The sequence below is a fragment of the Hemiscyllium ocellatum genome, chromosome 26, assembly GCF_020745735.1.
Source record: "Hemiscyllium ocellatum isolate sHemOce1 chromosome 26, sHemOce1.pat.X.cur, whole genome shotgun sequence".
Classification (NCBI taxonomy): domain Eukaryota; kingdom Metazoa; phylum Chordata; class Chondrichthyes; order Orectolobiformes; family Hemiscylliidae; genus Hemiscyllium; species Hemiscyllium ocellatum.
Genome location: NC_083426.1, coordinates 30,386,823 through 30,405,175, shown reverse-complemented (window position 1 = coordinate 30,405,175; position 18,353 = coordinate 30,386,823). Strand labels below are relative to the sequence as shown.

At 41.1% G+C, this 18,353-nt stretch overlaps 1 long non-coding RNA gene across 1 annotated transcript; it reads right to left on the bottom strand.

Moving 5' to 3' along the window:
• Nucleotides 1-7: 7 nt before the first annotated feature.
• On the bottom strand, nt 8-16,447 carry LOC132828403 (uncharacterized). The gene is made up of 4 exons (XR_009646116.1): nt 16,172-16,447; nt 8,588-8,678; nt 5,500-5,740; nt 8-805 (listed from the first exon to the last, which is right to left on the bottom strand). It is a non-coding gene; the product is annotated as an uncharacterized LOC132828403 (long non-coding RNA).
• Between the last annotated feature and the right edge of the window lie 1,906 nt (nt 16,448-18,353).

Genomic DNA, 18,353 nt, shown 5'->3' with positions numbered 1-18,353 from the left:
TTGTCATGTTATTTATGAAGTGCAATCGTATTATTATAATTTAGATAGGGGATGTCTTATCAAAATATTTAGTTTGTGCCAGTGAAGAAAATGTTTATTAATTTTTTTTTTGCTGGTTCTTTTGTTTTACATCTTAAATCTGAAGTCTGAAGCTAAACTTCAAGGTGAGATTTCAAGGTTACAATCAAAACCTTGCATGTCAAACTGCTATGGTGTGCTGTACTCAATGCCCACACTTAAACACCTACATCATACCTCAATTAGTGACTTGATAAATAAAGATATATTGTTCTTAACTATGCTTACTATTATTGTAACATTCTGAGAAAAGCTGCCACTGATTAGGAACTAGTACCGATCCCTGGCATCCTTGATCAAGTGGCAGTGAAAAAATTGCTTAATGCCCACTCCAGAATCCTTGAATTATACACCGTGGTAGGAGACCATTCAGCCAGTGGCTTATTTTTAGTTTAGCTATCCAGTTCATCCTGTTCGTAGTGTCCCAGCCCCATTTTGTTTCCCTTCAAGAATACATTTTTAAATGTTATTGGTAAATTTGTTTTCCCCATCCTTTTTTAGATCCAAGATGCAACTTCTTAAAAAGAAATGTCTTTATCTTTCCTTTGGTTCTTCTGTAGTCACCATAAATCTGTGTCCTCAAGTTATTGCCCCCTTTGTCATGTGAACAGGTGCACCTTATTTATTCCATCAAAGCCATTCAAGTATCTCTCCAATTGCCTCTTCAACTCTTCTGCTCCGAGGAGAATAGTTCCAAATCTCTGCACATAACTCTGACCCTTTAGCCCTGGTAATAAAATAGCAAAACTGAAATCAATGGATATTGGTGACAAACCCTCCTCTGGTTGAAGTCATACATGGCATATAGGAAGATGGTTATGGTTATTGGAGGTCAATTATCTGAACTCCAGGACATCTCTACGGGGTTCCCTCGGGGGAAGTGTCCTAGGCCCAACCATCTTCAGCTGATTTATTTCTGTCCTTATAATAGAGGGAAATTATCAATGTTCAGCACCATTTGTGGCGACTCATACTGAAGCAGACTTTAATACATGCAATAAGACTTCTAATATATACATATCTCTATAATGGATAGTTCTAGGAGTCTGGTTGAAGCTTTATATTTGTGTATTTTATGTTTAGCTTGCTTTTTCTAAAATTTGGGGGTAATAAACTTCTGTTAAATAAAATCTGCAGCCTTGTGTGAATATTCATAGTGGCTGTCCTTCATATTAACTCGCTAAATCAAAGAGGTATCAAAGTTTCATTCTTGGATCTGACTTATCCAGTAGTACCAACAGGTTGGATCATAAATAGGGATACCATTAGATCAGTCAGACCCCATATTTCAAACCATATTTGTACCAGTGTCCCAGCCAATTATTTAACCAGGGTGGTAGGGCTTTAAAAACTAAATAGTGGGGTAAAGGAAAATGGGAAGCCTTCAGAAATAAGATAATGAGAATCCAGAGAAAGTATATTCCTGTTAGGGTGAAAGGAAAAACTGGTAGGTATAGGGAATGCTGGATGACTAAAGAAATTGAGGGCTTGGTTAAGATAAAGAATGAAGCATATGTAAGGTATAGACAGGATAGATTGAGTGAATCCTTAGAATATAAAGGCAGTAGGAGTATACTTAAGAGGGAACTCGGGAGGGCAAATAGGGGACATGAGATAAGTTTGGCAAATAGAATTAAGGAGAATCCAAAGGGTTTTTACAAATACATTAAGGACAAAAGGGTAATGAGGGAGAGAATAGGACCCCTCAAAGATCAGCAAGGATGCCTTTGTGTGGAGCTGCAGAAAAATGGGGGAGATACTAAATGAGTATTTTCCATCAGTATTTACTGTGGAAAAGACATGGAAGATATAGACTGTAGGGAAATAGATGGTGACATCTTGCAAAATGTCCATATTACAGAGGTGGTGGTGCTGAATGTCTTGAAACGCATAAACGTGAATATATCATCAGGACCTGATTAGGTGTACCCTGCAACACTGGGAAGCTAGAGAAGTGATTGCTGGGCCTCTTGTTGAGATATTTGTATCATTGATAGTTACAGGTGAGGTGCTGGAAGACTGGAGGTTGGCTAAAGAGATGCCACTGTTTAAGAAAGGTGGTAAGGACAAGCCAGGGAACTATAGATGATTGAGCCACACATCAATGGTGGGCAAGTTAGTGGGGAGAATCACGAGGGACAGGATATGCATTTATTTGGAAAGGCAAGGACTGATTAGAGATAGTCAACATGGCTTTAAGTGTGGGATGTCATGTCTCTGAAACTCGATTTAAGTTTTTTGAAGTATCTAACTAAGAGGATTGATGAGGGCAGAGCGGTGGATGTGATCTATATGGACTTCAGTAAGGCGTTCGACAAGGTTCCCCATGGGAAACTGGTTAGCAAGGTTAGATCTCTCGGAATACAGGGAGAACTAACCATTTGGATACAGAACTGGCTCAAAGGTAGAAGACAGAGGGTGGTGGTGGAAGGTTGTTTTTCAGACTGGAGGCCTGTGACCAGTGAAGTGCCACAAGGATCGGTGTTGGGTCCTCTATTTTTTGTCATTTACATGAATGATTTGGATGTGAGCATAAGAGGTACAGTTAGTAAGTTTGCAGATGACACCAGAATTGGAGGTGTAGTGGACAGCGAAGAGGGATACCTCAGATTATAACAGGATCTTGATCAGATGGGGCAATGGGCCGAGAAGTGGCAGATGGAATTTAAATTCAGATAAATGTGAGGTGTTGCATTTTGGGAAAGCAAATCTTAGCAGGACTTATACACTTAATGGTAAGGTCCTGAGGAGTGTTGCTGACTAGAGACCTTAGAGTGCAGGTTCATAGCTCCTTGAAAGTAGAGTTGCAAATAGGATAATGAAGATGATGTTTGGTATACTTTCTTCTGTTGGTCAGAGTATTGAGTTACAGGAGTTGGGAGGTCATGTCGTGTCTGTACAGGACGTTGGTTAGGCCACTTTTGGAATATTGCGTGCAATTCTGGTCTCCTCCCTATCAGAAAGATGTTGTGAAACTTGAAAGGGTTCAGAAAAGATTTACAAGAATGTTGCCAGGGTTGGAGGATTTGAGCTATGGGGTTGTTTTCTCTGGAGCGTCGGAAGCTGAGGGGTGACCTTATAGAGGTTTACAAAATTGAGGGGCATGGATAGGATAAATAGACAAAGTCTTTTCCCAGGGTTGGGGGAGTCCAGAACTAGAGGACATAGGTTTAGGGTGAGAAGGGAAAGATACAATAGAGACCTAAGGGGCAACGTTTTCACGCAGAGGGTGGTATGTATATGGAATGAGCTGCCAGAGTAAGTGGTGGAGGCTGGTACAATTGCATTGGTACATTGAAGAGGCATTTGGATGGGTATATGAATAGGAAGGGTTTGGAGGGATATGGGCTGGGTGCTGGCAGGTGGGACTAGATTGGGTTGGGATATCTGATCGGCACGGATGGGTTGGACGAAGGGTCTATTTCAATGCTGTACATCTCGATGACTCTATATGACAAGTGTCACAGTAAATGAAAAAGTTGAGGTTTGGAACAGGGTCACAATTTAGATTAGAGAGATTCGAGAAGATTTGTTAGATAACAATTTAGGTAATGAGAAGCAGTGGTAGCAAGGGATATGGTCTAAGAACAAAAGGTTAAAGCAAATTACTGCGGATGCTGGAATCTGAAACCCAAAAGAGAAAATGCTAAAAAATCTCAGCAGGTCTGGCAGATCCTGTAAGGAGAGAAAAGAGCTTTGACAAAGGGTCAGTTAGACTCAACATCAGCTGAGATTTTCCGGCATTTTCTCTTTTGGACACAGTGTAAGAAGTTGAGTACACCTGCAGATAAGCCAGAGATTTCAAAAATAGAACAGAGACAGGAGTCTCTGAACATTATATCTGAATGTACACAGTATTCATTTAAAAAAAAATTGTTTGGAAACAACTCATCCTATTCTTGAATCAATATTCATTATAAAGAGACAGTTGCATGGCTGGGATTGAATATTGAAGGTTATTTGATATTCTGAAAAGACAAAGTGAGGAAAAGTTTTGTGGTTGATTTGTTAATGAAGAGTGTTAGTGAGAGATGACCCTTTTCTCAAAAGAGCACGGCAGAATCCATTTTAGTTGAGATAGGAAATTGGAAAGGTAAGAGGTCATTTGAGTACTTTATAATCCCCATTACAGAAATTATACTGAAGAACAAAATACCCAAGAAGAGATAAGTAGGCCATGTAAGAAGGATACCAAAATAATTACGGGTGACTTTAACTTGCATGTAAATTGGGTAAATGTGATGCAAAAAAAAATAAGAAAATGCTTTCATAGAATGCATTTGGACACTATTTTACGGTTGTACTATCAGCCAGATAGCAGGCTATCCCAGGGAGATAGAAAGGCTTTTTGAAAGGAAGCATTATCTCGCTAAATAAGGATTGAATTTTTTTTTAAAAAACTACAAAACTCCCAAGATTAATGCCCAGTCAGAATCATTGGTTAGATTTTAAGAAACACTTTAAGAAACAAAGAATGACTGAGAGAAATCTGGTTGGTGATACCAAAATAATTGTAAGCACTTTTACAAATATTTAAATGGAAAGGAACTAATAACTTCATACTGCTCCTGTGGCGACTTTTAAATTGAAGTGGAGATTAAACATTTCAAGGTTGGGGTAATGGAATTATTTCTCCAAAAATCAGTTGAATTGAGGGGGGAGCTAGATTGCTCTTTAGGGGACCAAAGTAGACAAGCAGGAAGCTGAAAGAACACAAGGGTAAGCAGCATCCAGAGATGGAAAAGCCAATGTTTTGGGTATAACCCTTAAAATAGGGACGGGGAGGGTTTTGAGTGGGTAGGTAGTGGTAGGTGAACATAGATGGAGGTTACAACCTGGTTGGCCGATGGATGGAATGAAACCGGTTCATGGTTGGAAGGAAGGGTTGGTCAGAGGAATGGAAGGGAGGGGAAGGCTGGAGAAGGAGTTGAAGGGCTGGAAAGGGAGTCAGTGGATGGGAAGGGAGGTTATTTGAAATTGGAGAACTCAAATGTTGAGTCTTCCAGGCTATAGGCTGCCCAGGCAGAAGATGAGGTGGTGTTCCTCCAATTTGTGGTCTGATGCACTGTGGCAATGGAGGAGGCAAGGATGGTCGTGTTGGAGAGCAAGTGGAAAGGGGAATTGAAATGGGCGGTGACTGGGAGGTCAGGTCAGCTCTTGCAGGCCTGGCTGAGATGCTTTATGAAACATTCCCTTACTCTACGTTTGATCTCTCCAATGCAGAGAAGACCACGTTGAGAGCACCAGAGACCTTAAACTATGTTGCAAGAGAGACAGATGAACCTCTGCCTCACCTGGAAATACTGTTTGGGGCCATAGATGGAGGTGAGGGGCATGGTGTGCCAACAGGTTTTGCATCTTTTACAGTTGTTGGGGAGGTTAAATGAAGTCCAAATCTACTAGCTCAACAAGCAAACTTACCTAATTCACATGATTGCCAATTTAGGAAACCAAAATTATAGTACTGTATGAAAGAAGAGTGCTGGTTGGGTTGCTGAGGTTGGAGAATGCATCGATGAATTTAGACACAATCTGGCAGTTAACTGCCGAACATCATTGAATGGTGCATTTTCTGTGATTATGCCTCTGTGTCCACTTGTCAACCAATCCAACTCTCCTCTCAAAGTATGTTAGTTTTCATCTTAAATTCCTTTCAATTGTCCTGGTGAGTACAAAAGGAAAAGTTTTGACAAAACATCTTTCAGCAATATTCATTTTAAAGTACAGCAGGGGTTATTTGGCTAGTGATGAACTATTATGTATATTCGTGGATAATGATGGTCTTTGGACAACAGGATCCTCTATGAACAGTGGAATATATGGTTTGCCCTTATTCAATGAGATACATAATAAGGATTTAGAACATCACAGCACAGCAAAGGTCCTTTGGCCTTCGATGTTCCACCAAACTGTGAAGCCAATCGAAAGCCCATCTAACCTACGCTATTTCATTTATCATTTACATGTTTATTCAATTTACCATTTAAATGCCTTTCATGCAGTGAGTCCACTACTGTTGCAGGCAAGCCATTCCACGCCCTTACTCTGAGTAAAGAACCTACCTCTGACATCTGAGTCAAGAGTGTGGTGCTAGAAAAGCACAGCACATCAGGCAGCTAATTTCTCATGAAGCCCTCATTCCTGATGAACGGCTTATGTCCAAAACGTCGATTCTCCTGCTCCTTGGATGCTACCTGACCTGCTGTGCATTTCTAACACCACACTCTTAACTCTGATCTCCAGCATCTGCAGTCCTCACTTTCTCCTACTTCTGACATCTTCCTATATTTATCACCCCTCACTTTAAAGCAATGTCCCCTCATGCTAATCATCACCATCCAAGGAAAAAGGCTCTCACTGTTCACCCTATCCACTCCTCTGATCATCTTGTATGCCTCTATTAAGTCACCTCTTAACCTCTCTAACAAAAAAAAACAGACTCAAAATCCTCAGCCTTTCCTCATAAGACCTTCCCTCCACACCAGCCAACATCCTGGTAAATCTCCTCTGCACGCTTTCCAATGTTTCCACATCCTTCCTATAATGCGGCGACCAGAACTGTATGCAATACTCCACGGATGGCCTCAACAGAGTTCGTACAGCTGCAACATGACTTCGTGGCTCCAAAACACAATCCCTTTACCAATAAAAGCTAACACACTGTATGCCTTCTTAACATCTCTATCAACCTAGGGGACAACTTTCAAGGATCTATGTACATGAACACTGAGATCTCTCTGCTCATCCACACTGCCAAGAATCTTACCAATAGTCCAGTACTCTGTATTCCTGTTGCTCCTTCCAAAGTGAATCACCTCTCACTTTTCTGCATTAAATTCTACTTGTCTTCTCTCAGCCCAGCTCAGCAGCTTATCTATGTCCCTCTGTAACTTGCAAGAACCTTCTGCACTGTCCACAACTTCACCAACTTTAGTGTCATCCACAGATTTACTAACCTATCCTTCTACGTCCTCATCAAGGTCATTTATAAAAATGACAAACAGCAGTGGCCCCCATAACAGGTCCTTATAGTACACCACTAGTAACTGAGCTCCAGGATGAACATTTCCTATCAACCATCATCCTCTGTCTTCTTACAGCTAGCCAATTTCTGATCCAAACCCCAAAATCACCCTCAATCCCATGCCTTTGTATTTTCTGCAATAGCCTACCATGGGGAACATTATCAAACACTTTACTGAAATGCAAAAACACCATATCAGCTGCTTTATGCTCATCTACCTGTTGGTCACTTTCTCAAAGAACTCAATAAGGTTTGTGAGGCATGACATACCCTTCACAAAACCATGTTGACTATTCCTAATCAAATTATTCCTTTCCAGGTGATTACAAATCCTATTTCTTATAATCCTTTCCAAAACTTTGCCCACAACAGAAGTAAGGCTCACTGGTCAAAAATTACCAGGCTTGTCTCTAATCCCTTTCTTGAACAAGGGGACAACATTTGCTTTCCTCTAGTGTTCTGGCACTATTCCTGTAGACAATTATGACATAAAGATCAAAACCAAAGGTTCTGCAATATCTTCCCTAGCTTTCCAGACATGCCCAGGATAAATTGGCTCGGATAAATCAGAGGATAATTAATTTGGAAATTAACTGATCAAGGACAGCGGAAGATGGTGAATTTAAATGCATTCAATATCAAATTGGATATAGAAAAATAAATTTAAAAATATAAAGTAACAAATTTAGATTTAAATATTAATATTTTTAAAAGAAACAACAACTTGCATATTTGAGGCTCCACACATCTATGATTGTTTACATTTAAGTACTAAATTTAATGCACAGTTTAATGGATAATTAATGAGTAAATAAGACAAATTCTTGCCAATCTATAGGCTGAGAACAATATGCTATTTGTGAAACGAATAGGGGAGCATTATAAATTGCTGAGCTGTTGGTGGGTTAAAGCATCTGTTCACATTGCATGTTGCTGATCAATTTGTGTATTTGTAACAGCATCCATCTTTCACACTTAATCTAGACTAATATTCCAAGCTTCGACAAGAGTTGGGGTTGCATATTAACTTGTTTATCTATTACAACTTATATAAATAATACAATCTCATTCTTTCTTAACATTATTCAAATGCAACCTCTCATCATGAAAAGCTGAGTTGCTGAAGCAATCCTGTCTCTGAATTAGACCTTGCATCCTCTTATGGAACTGAGCCTCTAATTCTAACTCTCTGTTGGCCTGAGTGAAAAGTTTATATCTGGCAGCTTTGACTACCACTCATCATATGCGTTGTGGGACAATTTAAAAACTGCTGCTGTGTAGAGTGAACCACACAATTCCCATGGAAATAACATCAACAATTAATCAGCTTGCAAATCGTTCCACTATCTCATGTTGTTCTTCAAAGGAAGATGTGATTTCAAAAAAAAACTTAGCCCGAGTAAGAAATCATCTTGTTCATTTTGAAGCAGTTGCAGGAACCTTAAATAGAATTGAGCAACCATCGTTGTGGTTATGTCCACCAACCTGGGAAGTTGATTTGTAGACGTTTCGTCCCGTCTAGGTAACATCTTCAGTGCTTTGGAGCCTCCTGTGAAGTACTGCTGTACAGTGTCTTCTGAAATTGAGCAATAAATTTGGTATATATGTAAATATTTAGTTTAAATCAATTCTTGTTAAATATTATTTGCACACTAACAAAAATAGAAGGATCATTAGGACTTTTGTTTGAATTTACAATTGCTTTCATGAGTGCAGATTGTTTTTTTCCTTTCAGTGTAGTATTTGGGGTGGCCTTCACACTGTCATGTGTAATGAATTTTTTGTTTCAGCTGAGCTACCAGAAAGGACCAAATTGAGCCTCAATCATTTGCCCCATGATATGGGAAGCTTAGGAAATAAAATAGATACTCACATTAACCAAAATTACATAGACCTTATATTGTGACAGGCCTTGCTGAAAACAACCTACTTAAAAGATGTTATCCCCTTTGAGGGAATGTCATTGGAAATGTTTGTATTTTTAACTCAAATACCTAGCCAATGCCTGAATTTTTAATGGAGTCCCCTCTATTCCCTTGATCTTTACCAATTTTACCAAATACTCGTGCTGCCATAATATTACATGTTTTTGATGTGAAATGTACAAACTTTGCTTATTATTGATGGCTGTGCCTTGAGCACAAACCATGATTATGTAGCTAATTAAGATCTCATCAATGGTGCAGAATTTTATTCCAGTGAAGTGTGGGGTTATTTGCTGAGTGTCCTTACATCCAGTTTATATGGAAAAAACAGAAATCAATTGTTTAAAAGAGCCTAGGGATGGATACCACCAGCCATCTTTGTTACTTGCACTTGCAAAACCGTATGACCTTTCGAATGAGCTGGTTGGGTAATACAAATTATTTGTCACCTATCACTAGGTAGATTTCAGGATCTGATAAAATTCAGTTATCATGGTAGCCTAAAGAGGGGTTCCAGTCCCATATTTCTCAGCTTGGTATTTGGAAGGATACAAGAGCCACACTCCCCTTCCCCCAAATGGCTAATACTGTATATTTTATAAGGGAACACACTTCTATGATTGATACACAAGAAATGTATGATGAAACTGAAATGTTTGGAGCTAGGAATGAAAACTTTTATATCACAGATTAGTATGCAAACTTGATACTTAATTTTAAAATTTTTTATAGTCAAATTAGAAATGTTTCTCCTGTTTGGATGAGTTAGGACTCATAAAAGTATTATACTGACAATTCCTATCCAACCAAATGCCAGTGGACCTTAATTGTGCAAAGTTTGCCATTCTGATGCAGGGCTAACAACCTGAAATATTAACTCTGTTTCTCCACAGATAACTGAAATAAAAACAGAAAGTGCTGGAGACACTCAGTAGATCTGGCAGCATCTGTAAAGGAAGAAGCAGAATTAATATTTCTCTTCTTGATATTGGCCTGTTGAGTATTTCCACCAGTTTCCTAATTTTATTTAAGATTTCCCGCATTAGCAGGACTTTGCTTTTCACATAATTTAGACTTATTTACATGAACTAGTTTGATGTTCCAGTGCTATAGACCAGAAGAGTGGAAGTACACTATTTGACTCAACAAGTCTGCTCTGCCACTCAATGAGATGGCTGAGCTGACAATCCTCAACTCCACCTTCCTGCATTTACCCCAAAAAACTCTTATAGATTAAAATTCTTTCTGTCTTGGCCTTGAATATACTTAATCTCAACAGCCCCGTACAGTAAAGAATTACAGAGATTCACTACCCTTTGAGAGCAGAAATTTCTCCACATCTCTTTCTCAAATGGGCAACTCTGACAGAGATTATGCCTGCTGATCCTAGATTCTCTCTCAAGAGGAAGCAACCTCTCTGATTCTCTCTTAAGAATCATTTATGTATTTCACTCTTCTAAACTTCAATGAATATAGGCCCAAAGTACTCAACTTCTCATCATAAGAAAATTCCTCTGATTCAACTGAGTGAACTTCTCTGGACTGCCTCCATTGCCAGTTTTCTCCTTACATAAGGGACCAAAACTGCCCTCAGTATTCCAGACTACTGTCAGGTATAAATTGGAGCAAACCTTCCCTATTTAATACTCCATCCCCTCTGAAATAAAAGGCCAGCACTCCATTCACCTTAATAAAAACAAAAAGAACTGCAGCTATTGTAAATCAGAAACAAAAGTTGCAGGAAGAACTCAACATGGCTGGCAGTAGCTGTGAAGAGAAATCAGAGTTTATGTTTTGGGTCCAGTGACCCCTCCTCTGAGAAAGGATACTCTTCACAACTGCTGCCAGACCTGCTGAGCTTTTCCAGCAAGTTCTGTTTTTGATTCCATTTGCCTTACCTGTTACTTGCTGAACACAGAGTCATAGTCATAGAGTCATGGAGATATACAGCATAGAAACAGACCTTTCGGTCCAACTCGTCCATGCCAACCAGATATCCCAACCCAATTTAGACCCATCTGCTAGCAACTGGCACATATCCCCCCAAACCTTTCCTATTCATTTACCCATACAGATGCCTTTTAAATGTTACAATTGTACTAGCCTTTACCACTTCCTCTGTTCCATTCCATACACACACCACCCTCTGAGTGAAAAGGTTGCCCCTTATGTCTCTTTTATATCTTTTCCCTCTCACCCCAAACCTATGCCCTTTAGTTCTGGACTCACTCAACCCCAGGGAAAAGACCTTGTTTATTTATCCTATCAATGCCCTCATGATTTTATAAGCCTCTATAAGGTTACCCCTCAGCCTCTGATGCTGCAGGGAAAACAGCCCCAGCCTATTCAATCTCTCCTTATAGCTCAAATCCTCTAACCCTGGCAACATCCGTGTAAATCTTTTATGAACCTTTTCAGCTTTCACAACATCCTTCCGTACTCAATACTCCTGTACTCAATACTCCAACCAATAAATGAAAGCATACCAAACACGTCCTTCACTATCCTATCTACCTGCGACTCTACTTTCTAGGAGCGATGAATCTGCACTCCAAGGTCTCTTTGTTCAGCAACACTCCCTAGGACCTTACCATTAAGTGTATAAATCCTGCTAAGATTTTCTTTCCCAAAATGCAGCACCTCGCATTTATCTGAATTAAACTCCATCTGCCACTCCTCAACCCATTGATTCATCTGATCAATATCCCATTGTAATCCAAGGTAACCTTCTTCACTATCCACTACACCTCCAATGTTGGTGTCATCTGCAAACTTACTAACTATTCCTCTTCTGCTCACATCCAAATCATTTATATAAATGATGAAATGGAGTGGACCCAGCATCGATCCTTGTGGCATTCCACTGGTCACAGGTCTCCAGTCCGAAAAACCCTCCACCACCACCCTCTGTCTTCTATCTTTGAGCCAGTTCTGTATCCAAATGGATAGTTCTCCCAGTATTCCATAAGTGCTAACCAATCTCCCAAGGTTCCGCATAGGGAACTTTGTCAAATGCCTTACTGAAGTCCATATAGATCACATCTACCCTTCTGCTCTCATCAATCCTCTTTGTTACTTCTTCAAAAAACTCAAATCAAGTTTGTGAGACATGATTTCCCAAACACAAAGCCATGTTGACTATCCCTAATCAGTCCTTGCCTTTCCAAATACATGTACATCTGTCCCTCAGGATTCCCTCCAACAACTTGCCCACTACTGATGTCTATAGTTCCCTGGCTTGTTCTTAGCACCTTTCCTAAACAATGGCACCACATTAGCCAACCTCCAGTCTTCCGGCACCTCACCTGTGACTATCAATGATACAAATATTTCATCAAGAGGCCCAGCAATCACTTCCCCAGCTTCCCACAAAGTTCTAGTGTCCACCTGATCAGGTCCTGGGGATTTATCCACTTTTATGCACTTCAAGACATCCAGCACTTCCTCCTCTGTAATATGGACATTTTTCAAGATGTCACCATCTATTTCCCTACATTCTATATCTTCCATGTCCTTTTCCATTAGCAAAATACTTGTTTAGTATCTCCCCCATCTCCTGCGACTCCACACAAAGGCCACCTTGCTGATCTTTGAGGGGCCCTATTCACTTCCTAGTTACCCTTTTATCCTTAATGCATTTGTAAAAACCCTTTGGATTCTCCTTAACTCTTATTTGCCAAAGCTATCTCTTGTCCCCTTTTTGCCCCCCAATTTTCCATCTGAAATATACACCTACTGCCTTTATACTCTTCTAACGATTCATTCAATCTATCCTGTCTATACCTGACATATGCTTCCTTCTTTTTCTTAACCAAACCCTCAATTTCTTTAGTCATCCAGCATTCCCTACACCGACCAGCCTTTCCTTTCTCCCTAACAGGAATATATGGCCTCTGGATTCTTGTTATCTCATTTCAGAAGGCTTTCCATTTTCCAGCCGTCCCTTTACCTGCAAACATCTGGACCCAGACAGCTTTTGAATGTTCTTGCCTAATATTGTCAAAATCAGCCTCCAATTTAAAACTTCAACTGTTAGATCTGGTCTATCCTTTTCCATCACTATTCTAAAACTAATAGAATTATAGTCGCTGGCCTGAAAGTGCTCTCCCACTGATACCTCAGTCACTTGCCCTGCCTTATTTCCCAAGAGTAGGTTGAGTTTTGCACCTTCTCTAGTAGGTGGATCTGGATGAAGCACTGGGGATATGACCCACTTTCTATTTATGTGCTTAGGTTTCCTTGGGTTGTTGATGTCATTTCCTGTGGTGATGTCACTTCCTATTCTTTTCCTCAGGGGGTGGTAAATGGGATCCAAGTCTTGTTGATACAGTTCCGGTTCTTCATCCTCAGGCTTACTGATGATGTTACCTAGTATGGTGACAAAATGTCTGAAAACGAACCTTCCAGCTCAGTGAGCAAACCTACATCCAGAACACCAACCTGAGCTACAAATCTTCTCAAAACTCCCTAAATGCCTTTCCATCTAATCCCTTAACACTGTGACAATCCCTGTCTCTGTTTGGAAAGTTAAAATCACCTCAGTGGGTGGCAAGGTGGCTCAGTGGTTAGCACTGCTGCCTCACAGCACCAGAGTCCCAGGTTCGATTCCATGCGTCTGTCTGTGTGGAGTTTGCACATTCTCCCAGTGTCTGTGTGGCTTTCCTCTGGGTGCTCAGGTTTCCTCCCACATTCACAAAGATGTGCAGGTGAATTGGCCATGCTCAATTGCCCATAGTGTTAGGTGCATTAGTCAGCGGGAAATGGGTCTGGGTGGGTTACTCTTCACCGGAGGCTCGGTGTGGAGTTGTTGGATAGAAGGGCCTGTTTCCACACTGTAGGGAATCTAATCATAACGACTCTATTATTCTTATAGATAACTGAAATCACCTCAATTTCCCTCTATTACGGCACAGCAACGCTAAATTCCCGAGATAATCCGGATGCTAGCTTGTTGTAACTGGGACTTTAGATACTGATAGATTTTGGAACACAGGATTATGGGAATGGAATGTGATAGTCACTGATATGTTCAATCAGCCATGAACATATTGAATGGTGAGGCAGGCTCTGTTGATTCAATTGTCTCCTCATGTTCCTCTTGTACTGCAGCTTCCAGCAGTATTTAGTATTTAAACAATATACAGCTCTTCTTTCTGCCAAACTGGGGGATTTTAGCTTTGCTGTACCGGCATTTGGACGAGATATTAAAAGTCACTCAGACCCTGTTTCTCGTTAACCGCTGGTATGCAAAACTATCTATGGCTTGAATATGATGAGAAATTACCAGGGTAACACAAGTGTTACACTAACTTCACAATTTGACTTACTAGATGTTTGTGAGACTGAATATTTTGTCCACATAATTGGAGCAATTCATAGGCCGCGAAGTACTTTGGGAAGTCCTGACTCTGTCAATGCAACTATGTAAATTCAAAGTTAAAAATCACACAACACCAGGTCTGAAGGAGCGTCGCTCCGAAAGCTAGTGTGCTGTTGGACTATAACCTGGTGTTGTCTGATTTTTAACTATGTGAATTCAAAGTTGTTTCAACCTCACATTGTGTAACTCCACTGGAGGACGCTGTAGCATATTCAATGGGATGATGAAAATTGAAAGCCTCTTTAACCTTTGTTATACCAAATTGATCGAATCCTACTGTGAATATATAGTTATTGTATAACACAATGCTCAAAACTGAATAAGCCAGTATCGAACAAGTGGTGTACCTATGCGTTGTCAGTTGGCTGAAACCTGGAACTCGGCAATCGTCACCACTCATTCAGTAGTTTTCCAGTCTCTTTCTCGCACTAACCGGTGTTGAACTCGACCTCTTCCCCACTGCCTCATTTATGCAGCGAATAACCCGCTTCTCACCAGTTTTGTTCGATTGGGCCTTTGAGAGTTCCTCTTTTTCAGCTCCATTTGCGACCTGACTGTGCTTCTTGCGTCTTTGCTTGTTCATATTTTATAAACTCTTAATGCAAATTGCCTTTCGCTACCCTATGTTGAGCAGAGTGGCATTTTAGAGTTTTTTTATTGCAAAAACATACTTTATTCACAGAAAAAATGTCTTTATGCACATACGGTACTAAATCAGTTTTTTTTGCATTAAAAAAGCAAACATTGGAATTTGACATTCCTTGCAGTTGCATCCAAAACATTTCCTACTCATGCAGGACACACATTTTGAGGCCACGAGACGGACCTTCGATGTATTTTGATAGAAAGACCTTAGACGGTGCTCCTTGGCGGCAGTTTTCTTGGCGTGTTACTTTCAGACTTAACCCTGACACCACAGTCCCCCGCTGTTCCAGTCACCGTCGGTGTCAAATCGGCACTTGTTTATTATTCATTTTCTAGTTAGACGTCAATATCGAGGTGAAGAAACGCCCTCACCTACTGCGAAGAACAAGCACCGATTCCCACCCACGTTATTTTACAAAACAGTTTTCTTAGCAGTAGATGCCATACAAAATTGAGTTGTCAGATCAACATCCCTGCTCTCCACGACACACCTCTGCAGAGCTAAATATTGTATTTTCTAGTAGAACCAAAAATATTCAACATCATGAATAAACCAAATACGAACCTTCTTGCCCCTATTTATTCCAATAATTTGTGCTTTTTATTGCCCAGCATAGCATTACAGGTTTATTTTCTCAGCCATATGGATTTAAAACATCGGAATTTAATACTTTGTGATCCAGCAGGAAGTCACACATTGAAATTTTACATACACCAGTATTTATTAAATAGAAAACGTGTAACTCGTATATTGCAGAAATATAAACCATTAACAATATACAGAATTGAATGTTTTCAACCACCAGGTGCCGAGCTACTATTTGAAACGACGGCTGATGCCACAAGTAAATGCTCGATGGTGCAGCCCAACAATTCATTTGCAAGCACAATTTGTACAATGCTGACTCATCGATGGCTCAGGCTATCGAGGCTCCACTCTTTCCAGGAGCAGTTGCGTTTGCCTTATTCACCGACCATGTCCCCAGTGCCCTGCCAGTATTCGCTTTTTTTTTGTTTTTTTTAATGTAAATTCGAGACCACCTTTGCGTAGAGATCACCACGTACATGATGCAACTTTCTGCAGCAAATGGGGACGGGGCGGTAGAAAAATTAAGTTACCTGTGAGCTGAAAACAAAAACTGAGAAACGACAGGACGAAATCCTCCTCGGGTCCGCGATGCCCAGTCAACAGCATTAAAAATTTAGGTTTGCAAACCAAGGGTAGTTCAGGAAGGATTCAGCGACAAAAAAAGGGGAAATATCCGCGAAGTGATTAAGCCGTTCAAAAAAGGAGCATCTGAGACTTCAAGCGGTGACAGCCCTTTGTTTATCTGGGTCGAATGCACAGGGTTATGCCCCTTTCCCTTCACCACAGCGGCGAGGAGAGAGGCTGCGGTTCTTCCGGGGGAGGGTGGGAACATGCCGCCAATGACGTGAGCGACACCCGCCCGGCCCTTTGTGACATCACAATAGAAGGCGGGTAAACCCGCCGCTGATTGGCTGGCGGTGAGACGGCAACAAGAGCAGGTGACTTGAGTTCTTGGAAAGTTCCTGGAAAGCAGCGCGAGTTGCCGCCGCCTCCTCCTCCTCCTTCTCCTTCTCTCGGAGGCCTGGAGCTGCTGGCTTCCTCCATCCACAATCAAATGAAATGCTTGTATCGAGTGTATTAACACGCTGCAGAAACGAAGCGAACTTCGCCCGGTAGCATCCCACGTTGCAAAACACACATCCGCACGCTGCAGCCCTGACTTATCAATGATGGTTCCGATCCAACAGTTTATTTATTTGTCACCCATTCTGTGGAGACATCCAAATGCACAAGTTGTATTTATTTGGGAGTGGGAAGAGGAGGAGGAAGACAGAGACAACATGAAGTTCAACGGGAAGCTTTGGAGCCCCGTAGGCGTGCCTTGAGATTTTAACACGTTCAGTGATGCTCTAACAGAGGGGACCTGAGCTTCCATTCGTGCTGAGGGAAGACTCAGGTCTGCTCCCCATCGTCACGTGACCTCTTTACACATTAAATTTCCTGCCTTTTGTTTTCGTTATTTTCTCTTTTTTTTAACGAAGGGAGGGCTACGTTGGCTGACAGATGTGACTGTAAAACCTTCACCTTCTTCCCCCTGACAGGAGAAACAGTGCATTGAGAGAAGCCCCGAAAGGGAAACGGCTTGTGCGTGCTCTGCAAGTGCCAGGCATCAGGAGGGGTTGAACTGGGTTGTGGGGGGGGATTTAGAAATGAAGCTGCCCTTTCCGTTCAAAGGGTTAAATTAATTCTAAGAATCTGGGACCAACAAAAGATCCCCCCCCCCCCCACACACACACACATACATACACACCCTATTTTCGTTTTCTTTTGTACGTGCCCTGCTGTGCCTCAACTCTGTCACGATCCAGAGGGTTGAATCAGGCCGAATCGATTCACTTAGTGACTGGCTGCTGTTAGTGGAGTTAACTCGGGGTGACCGGGCTTGTTCGCGGGCACAGCACGATGTTTGGAAGCCGCTGAACCGGGCTCGCACAACAGGAAACGCTCCGATTAACGAAAAGGTACGTGCGCTGATGTTTTACAATCGTTGGGCACACGGAGAGAGAATTCATTCGTTCGGTTCGCATTCACAAGTCTGTAAGGAGATGGGAAAAGTGAAGTGGCAATTAGTTCACGTAAATGATGTGTTTATGAATGAGTTACAACGAATGTGGTAGGATATCATTTTGAGCGAGCAGAGAGTACGGGAACTGATCTGAAGGCTCATGTTCAATATTTTTGGGCAATTGCGATTTTATTTAATCGGTGCAATTGATTTGTACTTAAAAGCATTTTATCATTTTGCCTGCATAAGTTAATGTCAGTGCCGTAGTAAACGCTTTGGGCAATTGCGATTCTTTTATATCGGAGCGATTGATTTTTACTCGAAAGCATTTTGCGCTCCCTCCTGCATAAATTAATGTCAATGCTGTAGTAAACGCCTCTGCTGTTTGACTCGAGGTTGGAAAATGAACCCCAATTCCGAAAAGATGCTGGAGCAAATATAAATGAGTTTAGTCACATTTACGGGCGGCAAAGATGTTGCGGTTCGTGTGGGAAGATTAATTTTGAAGTAACGTGTTGTATGAACTTTAATGTGGGAAGAGTTTCCTTCAGTTTCACTATTAATCAGCTTTCCCTTTGTCCAGATTCAGGGCGCTGGGAACAAAGCCTTTATTTTTCTGGCCGATGTAGACGCTTCGATTGAAGGACGATCAGTGGTCATTTGAATTCGTCACCTCTATGATCTGCCAGGAGAAAGTAGCAACCCCG